The sequence below is a fragment of the Lolium perenne genome, chromosome 4 (assembly GCF_019359855.2).
Source record: "Lolium perenne isolate Kyuss_39 chromosome 4, Kyuss_2.0, whole genome shotgun sequence".
Classification (NCBI taxonomy): Eukaryota; Viridiplantae; Streptophyta; class Magnoliopsida; order Poales; family Poaceae; genus Lolium; species Lolium perenne.
In genome coordinates this window covers 350,475,233-350,483,805 of record NC_067247.2, presented here as the reverse complement: position 1 = coordinate 350,483,805, position 8,573 = coordinate 350,475,233, and positions in this window count along the sequence as shown.

The following is an 8,573-nucleotide window of genomic DNA, read 5'->3' as shown; positions in this document are numbered from 1 at the left end:
GCAAATTCAACAAAGTAGCTATCATTATTATTCTCATCAAGTGTTGGAGGCATAGTATAATCACAATAAAATTTACTCTCCATAGTAGGTGGCACCAAAAGACCACTATCATTATAATCATCATATATGGGAGGCAAAGTATCATCAAAGAAAATTTTCTCCTCAATGCTTGGGGGACTAAAAAGATCATGAAAACCAGCTTCCCCAAGCTTAGAACTTTCTATATCATTATCAACAACGGTGTTCAAAGCGTTCATACTAATATTACTACCAGCATGCAAATAAGATTCCATAGGTTTTTAATTTTCGCATCAAACAATCCATGTTTTAAATCAGGAAATAGCATAAGAAGCTCATTCTTGTCCATTATGCCAAACTAGTGTAAACAAGAAACAAAAAGTTGCAATTGCAGGATCTAAAGGAAATAGCTTCGAGTACTTACAATGCGCCGGGAAAATAGCTTAGTAGCCGAGATCCGGAGTGTGAGTACCTTTTACCTTTCCTCCCCGGCAACGGCGCCAGAAAATAGCTTGATGTCTACGCTCCCCTCCTTTTCCTGTAGACAGTGTTGGGCCTCCAAGAGCAGAGGTTTGTAGAACAGCAGCAAGTTTTCCCTTAAGTGGATCACCCAAGGTTTATCGAACTCAGGGAGGAAGAGGTCAAAGATATCCCTCTCATGCAACCCTGCAACCACAAAGCAAGAAGTCTCTTGTGTCCCCAACACACCTAATAGGTGTACTAGTTCGGCGAAGAGATAGTGAAATACCGGTGGTATGAAAATATATGAGCAGTAGCAACGGTGCCAGAAAATAGCTTGCTGGCATGTAGTTGATGGTGGTAGTATTGCAGCAGTAGTAACGCAGTAAAACAGTAAACAAGCAGCGATAGCAGTATTTAGGAACAAGGCCTAGGGATTACACTTTCACTAGTGGACACTCTCAACATTGATCACATAACAGAATAGATAAATTCATACTCTACACTCTTGTTGGATGATGAACACATTGCGTAGGATTACACGAACCCTCAATGCCGGAGTTAACAAGCTCCACAATTCAATGTTCATATTTAAATAACCTTAGAGTGCATGAAAGATCAATTCGACTAAACCAAGTACTAGCATAGCATGCACACTGTCACCTTCATGCTATGTAGGAGGAATAATACACATCAATACTATCATAGCAATAGTTAACTTCATAATCTACAAGAGATCATAATCATAGCATACGCCAAGTACTAACACGGATGCACACACTGTCACCATTACACCGTGCAGGAGGAATAAAACTACTTTAATAACATTGCTAGAGTAGCACATAGATAAATTGTGATACAAAACACATTGTAATCATAAAGAGATATAAATAAGCACTTCACTATGCCATTCATAACAGTGAATAAGTATTCTGTGAAATATAGCCTAAGAGACCCACACGGTGCACACACTGTCACCTTTACACACGTGGGACAAGGAGTCTCCGGAGATCACATAAGTAAAATTCACTTGACTAGCATAACGACATCTAGATTACAAGCATCATCATATGAATCTCAATCATGTAAGGCAGCTCATGAGATTATTGTATTGAAGTACATAGGAGAGAGATGAACCACATAGCTACCGGTACAGCCCCGAGCCTCGATGGAGAACTACTCCCTCCTCATGGGAGCAGCAGCGGTGATGAAGATGGCGGTGGAGATGGCAGCGGTGTCGATGGAGAAGCCTTCCGGGGGCACTTCCCCGTTTCGGCGGCGTGCCGGAACAGAGACTCCTGTCCCCCAGATCTTGGCTTCGCGATGGCAGCGGCTCTGGATGGTTTCTCGTACCGTGGCTTTTCCGTGTCGAGGTTTTAGGTCTGGGACCTTTATATAGGCGAAGAGGCGGCGTCAGAAGGTCGAAGGGGCGACGACACCATAGGGCCGCGCGGCCAGGGGGTGGGCCGCGCCACCCTATCATCTGGGGGCCCTGTGGCCCCCCTCTGGCGGCTCTCGGGTGTTCGGGAGGCGTCCGGTGAAAAGAGGAACCTGGGCGTTGATTTCGTCCGATTCCGAGAATATGTCGGGACGCGGATTTCTGAAACCAAAAACAGCAGAAACAGAGGCGGCACTTCGGCATCTTGTTAATAGGTTAGTTCCAGAAAATGCATGAATATGACATAAAGTGTGCATAAAACATGTAGATAACATCAATAATGTGGCATGGAACATAAGAAATTATCGATACGTTGGAGACGTATCAGGGAGTGAGAGAAACCTCTAAGATTATGGATGTGCTGTTGCCACTAGGGATAAAACATTGATGCTATGTCCGAGGATGTAGTTATTGATTACATTACGCACCATACTTAATGCAATTGTCTGTTGTTTTCAACTTAATACTGGAAGGGGTTCGGATGATAACCTGAAGGTGGACTTTTTAGGCATAGATGCATGCTGGATAGCGGTCTATGTACTTTGTCGTAATGCCCAATTAAATCTCACAATACTCATCATATCATGTATGTGCATGGTCATGCCCTCTCTATTTGTCAATTGCCCAACTGTAATTTGTTCACCCAACATGCTATTTATCTTATGGGAGAGACACCACTAGTGAACTGTGGACCCCGGTCCATTCTTTACATCGAATACAATCTACTGCAATTGTTCTACTGTTTTCTGCAAACAATCATCATCCATACTATACATCTAATCCTTTGTTACAGCAAGCCGGTGAGATTGACAACCTCACTGTTTCGTTGGGGCAAAGTACTTGGTTTGTGTTGTGCAGGTTCCACGTTGGCGCCGGAATCCCTGGTGTTGCGCCGCACTACATCTCACCGCCATCAACCTTCAACGTGCTTCTTGGCTCCTACTGGTTCGATTAAACCTTGGTTTCATACTGAGGGAAAACTTGCCGCTGTACGCATCACACCTTCCTCTCGGGGTTCCCAACGGACGCGTGTTGTACGCGTATCAAGAGACAGCGCCCCACTCTGAGGAGGAAGAGGACCAAATCCGGGTGGAGGAGGAGGCAGAGCCGGAGCGTACGTCCTCAGTGATGGTGGCGGTGCAGCGGTCAGGAAGCCGGGCGCCGATGGTGCTGTCGTCTGGCGCCGAGCACGAGGTCAGCTGAACCCCGGCGGCGGTGGGATGGGAGGTGCGCCATAGGGGCAGGCCGATGTGGCATGCCCGATGGCATCACCACCTGCATTGGGGTCAACGCGAACCCCGGCGGGGGCTCCATCTCCCTGCTGGAGCCCGGTGCACCGTCCGCCATTGCGGCGGCCCTCGCCATCGGAAACCCTAGTGGGGACGGGGCAAAAAACCCGTCCCCGACGGATCCGCCTGTCGAATCCCGATGGCTTGAAGAGCCAGGACGGCGGGCCTCGTGCTCGCGAACGGTGATTGTCGATTCAACACCGGCACGCGGCCGACATCGATCCGCGCCGCCGAGTCGCAGCCTCCGGCCTCATACTCGCGGACGAGATGCATGAGCGCCTCGTTGGACCTGGTGGCTGTCGGCTGTACGGCTCGATCCGTCGACGCTGGAGAGGATGGCGGAGGAGGAGGCGAGTGAAAGTGCATGGAGCCCCCATGTGTGGTTTTGGTAATTAATGACAATCCCTATGGACTAATGTTTGCATTGAGTTATATTTGTAGGAGTTGTCCATAGGCAATTCTTGAACCATATGTTGGCTTCAAGGTTGCAATAAGAAGAAATTGATGAAGGATATCAAGTGTCAAGTATGTCTTGAAGATGAAGATGAAGTGAGCCCTCAAGTTACTTCAAGACATCAACATGATGAAGAATGAAGAAATGATGTGCAAGTTCAAGATGAGCCATCTCGAAGAGATCCTTTGCTTGAGTCTTGCCATCCATATGGTGATCATGGATATGTGAAGATGCGCCGAAGAAGAAGCTCTCCCATGGTGGATTATGGGGGAGCAATCCACATGGTGGTCATGTTTATGTGAAGATGCGCCGAAGAAGAAGCTCTCCCATGGTGGTTTATGGGGGAGCAATCTACAAGACTTCGTCAAGCAAGCACAAGCAAGAAAGGCGTTCCATCTTGTTGAGGTCAAGATCGTCGTCATCAAGCTCAAGTGGAATGCGCAAGTATAAGGTTTGCTCTTGATAGGGTTTCTTTCTCACCGGTCTCATAGTGTAGTTGGAGACCGGTTTATAGTTTAGTTGCCGTACTATCAAGAGGGCTCTCGAGTGAGTAACTCGATCGTATCGTTCGGAGAGAGCTCAAACCTTTGCATCCTTGCATCATCTTTCTTGGTTATTATTTGGATCTTATCCATGTGATGATTTAGAGCTTGTGCTTATTCTCATGACAAGCTCTAGTTCATCAAGAATGGTTTTTGCACGGGCAACTTGTTGCATTTTCAAGATTGGAGGTTTTACCGGTATGTCTTTTTTAGATAGGTCAAACCTTTCATCATTTGTTTCTATCCTCCCTTGTTGGACTATGATGGTTTCCTGCATGATCTTGTAGAGCTTGTTCCTAGCTTTAAAACAAGCCCAAGATCATCAAAATCGGAATCCGGATGCTAAAGTTATGCCCGTTTCAGTTTGATGTTTCTGCCAGTTTTCAGGGGGGCGGATATTCCGGCCCAAGTTTGGGGCGGATAATCCGGCCCCCCGGAAAAATCCGGTTTTTGGACAAATCCGGGCAAATATCCGGCCAAATGTCCGGCCCCCATCCTGAGAGCAGTTTTCTCGTGTCCTTAGCTGCAAATATCCGGCCCGGAAAATCCGGCCTGAGCTGACCCAAACGGTCATATTTCGAGGGAGGGGGTATTTAAGCCCCCTTCTTCCTCCTTGGGCAGCTACCTCTTCCCCTTTGTGCTCTCCACCATTGTTGACCTTGAGAGCTTCCCTTTCCCTCTACTCCTCCTATGCTTCTTGAATCTTTTTGAGGGAAAAGGAAGAGAAGATCTAGATCTACATTCCTACCAATCAAATCCCTCTCTTTGTGAGGGGAATCCACTAGATCTAGATCTTGGAGAAATTTGGTGTTCCTCCTCTTATTTGTTCTTCCTCTCTTATTCCCCCAATAGCTTTTGTAGCTTTGTTGGAATTTGAGAGAGAAGGACTTGAGCATCTTTATAATATTCTTGCCATTGCATTTGGTGTATCGGTTTGAGTTCTCCACGGTGATTCGTGGAGGTGAAAGCAAGAAGGTTGTTACTCTTGGGTTCTTGGAACCCTAGACGGATTCTAGGCCTTTGTGGCATCTTAGTGGTGTTCTTGGGGACTCCAATTAAGTTGTGGAGAATCTTCAAGGGCAAGGCCTTTGTGGCATCTTTGTGGTGTTCTTGGGGACTCCAATTAAGTTGTGGAGAATCTTCAAGGGCAAGGCCTTTGTGGCATCTTTGTGGTGTTCTTGGGGACTCCAATTAAGTTGTGGAGAATCTTCAAGGGCAAGGCATTTGTGGCAATTTGTTGGGAGCCTCCAATTAAGTTGTGGAGATAGCCCCAAGCTTTGTGCGGGTTCGGTGACCTTCCTAAGGTCCCATAGTGGATCGAGGACATCCCTTTTGGTGGGAATTCTCGAGGAGAATACGGTGGCCCTCGTGCATTTGGAGTGACTTGTCCTCCACACCGCTCCAACGGAGAGTAGCACTCGCAAGAGTGTGAACTTCGGGCTATATCGTTGTCTTCGCGTCACTTCGGTTATTCCTATACCCGAGCTCTTTACTTATGCACTTTACTTTGTGATAGCCATCGTGCTTGAAGTTATATATATATCGTGCTATCACATAAGTTGTTTGTCTTGCTTACCATAAGTTGTTGGTACACATAGGTGAACCATTGCTTAGAATAAGTTATTGGTGCACATAGGTGAACCATAGTTTATAGGCTTTGGGCTTGACAAAGTAAACGCTAGTTTTATTCCGCATTTGTTAAGCCCATCTCGTAAAAGTTTTAAATCGCCTATTCACCCCCCCCCCCCCCCTCTAGGCGACATCCGTGTCCTTTCAGCGAGGAGGCCATGGCGGCGGTTGATGGGACAGGGTGATGCTCTCTGTGCCAGGAGTGAATGGGGAGAGAGAAGGAACGGAGCGGTGACTGGAAGTGGGGAGCGAGGACCACGACAACGCGCTGTCTCCCGCGCTTCTCCACACGTGCAACCGTTGCACGTGGGCATGCAAAATGGCAAGATAACTGGCTGGCCCCGGAGAAACTGCCGATTCGGGCGTTCCTCCAGGGCTGTCCAGGGGTGCTTTGAGAACCGATTGGACCACAACACGGACCACTTACACGCAACCAAACAAACCATTTTTTGTTGAGCCAATGCAAACCAAAGGGTTCACAGCCTACCAAACGCACCCTTAGTGTAGCACCAATAGGAGAATAAGCGCGTCGATGTATCTTGTGCTTGCTTGTAAAGTAGGCAAAAACCCAACACTGTTACATCCTCTCTTATCTAGGTGACCCACCGTTCATAGACTATTTCCAATAGCCAACCAAGCAGGAAAAAAAATACTTTCAGTGGCGCCAAAGCCTTTCAAACTAACCTGTTCATAGCATTGCCCAGAAAAAATTACTTCCTCCGCCTCGGTTTAACGCGTACGTAGTTTAAGACAAAATTTGACCATTAATTTAATCAATAAAATATAAATTATATATCTACAAAATCTATATTATTATATTCGTATTCAAAAAGGTTTCAAGTGATATAACTTTTTTGACATACATTTCATATTTTATTGACCAAAATAATAGTCAGAGCATTTTTTTTAACTACGTGCATACCTGTTAAACCGAGACAGAGGAAGTAGCATTATATGATGAGGCATATGAGTAGTCTTCATTGGCCCTAAGGTTATTTTTAGACAAAAGGTCATAGGCCCGACGTTAAATTAATAACGCCTTTAACATTGAAATAGATACAACACACACACATACAAAAAGGCCACACAAGGTTGCAACGAACGGAACGAGAGCAGCCGGCACGAGTATTACAGTCTACGTAGAGGAAGAGCAAGCATAGGGTGGGATACGTTGTCGAACCGGTGCACACCCTACACAGGTGAACCGACAACCACCGCAACCGACGAGACAGCACCACTGTCGCAGACGCCACTAGAAGCTGGCCACCACCAGGAATCGACCAACATAGCTCACAGACCGGCGAGGAACACCGAGGTAGAACCTGACGAGAAACATCATGGGTGCAAAACACGAAGCAAGCTTTGTCGAGGAAGGGGGACCTCCGCCACCCAAACCACGGAGAGCCGCACGACGTGAGGACTCCGACCAGGGTGGCATCTTCCAGAAGATCACGAAGCAGAGGCGCCACCCGATCCGGAGATCTTGGGTTTTCACCCGGAGTACGCAGAGGGACCAATAACTGCCACAACAACGCCTTCAAGAAGGGAACGGCGTCCACGGACACCACCGTCGTGGCCCAAAGGGCAAGGGTTTCCCCCGGCAAAAGTACTGGAGCGACCCCCACAGGATAGTGTTAGTCACCGAGGCAACCACTGTACTGCCGCCACACCATACAGCTTGCCGGCACCACACCGTCCACACGGCCGAGGTAACCGGCCAGCACCAGAGCCCGTGGCACGCCCGCGAACCAACAGGACTCCCATCGTCCAGGGCCGCCGCCCCGGCTCCCAGCTTTGCACACTGCCAAACTGAAGAAAAACGAGGACTTTGCTGTGAGGATAGCGAACTCCAACCGAAGAGACGTCCAACCACCGCACCTTGTGCCGCTGCCACCACAAGGGGAACATAACCAGAACGCCCTCCAGCAGCCCCCATGCTTGCCGGCGCCCACGGATCTGGGGCGAGAATGGGCTCGAAAGGGGCCCCTGCACCGACCCGAACTTGAGGCGGCCAAATCTGGCGCGCATCACCATCTCACCAGGATCCCACCACGCCGGAGCGGATGGGCGCCGCAGCTACCGGTCGAGCAGCTCGACGGAACGGGCCACACACGCGCCGCCATCACCTTCACCGGCCCGCCATGGCCCGAGCTCACGCCACCCGCCGCCGGAGCCGCTCCAGGGAGCCGCCGCCACGAGCGCGCCAAGGATGCGCTGTCACCACGTCGAGGTCGGAGCTCCGCGCCGCCGCGTCCACAGCCTCGGCGCGACGCCCCCACCGGCCGCCAGGTCCCGCGCCACGGCCACCGCGCGAGGGGGTAGAGGGCCCCGCCAGCGCCGTGCGGGCTTTTCCCGCCGACGCCCTGTGGCGGCGGCGAGGGGAGGGGGAGGAGATGAGGGGGGTCGAGGCGGGCACCGGCGGGAGCCCTCGCGTCGCTCGCGGGAGCGATCGAGAGCTAGGGTTTTTTCCTTCATTGGCCCTAAGGTTCCAAGAGACAATGTCCTCATGGAGTTGAGTGTCATTGAGTTGCCCCTCATAGTCTTCAATGGCCCAAATTAGACTCCATATGCAAGATCAAAATCTGCCTAGAGCTCCTCCGTTTCAAAAGAAGCATCGTACGCTTCTCGCGCCTTCCTGGGGATACGCCCCCCTCAAACAAAGGGTTCCTGAATAAGAAGGATGGCGGCCTTCGTTCTTAAGTTAAGAAGAGCAGATGGAACTATTAAATTTGCTAGCGTTCCGG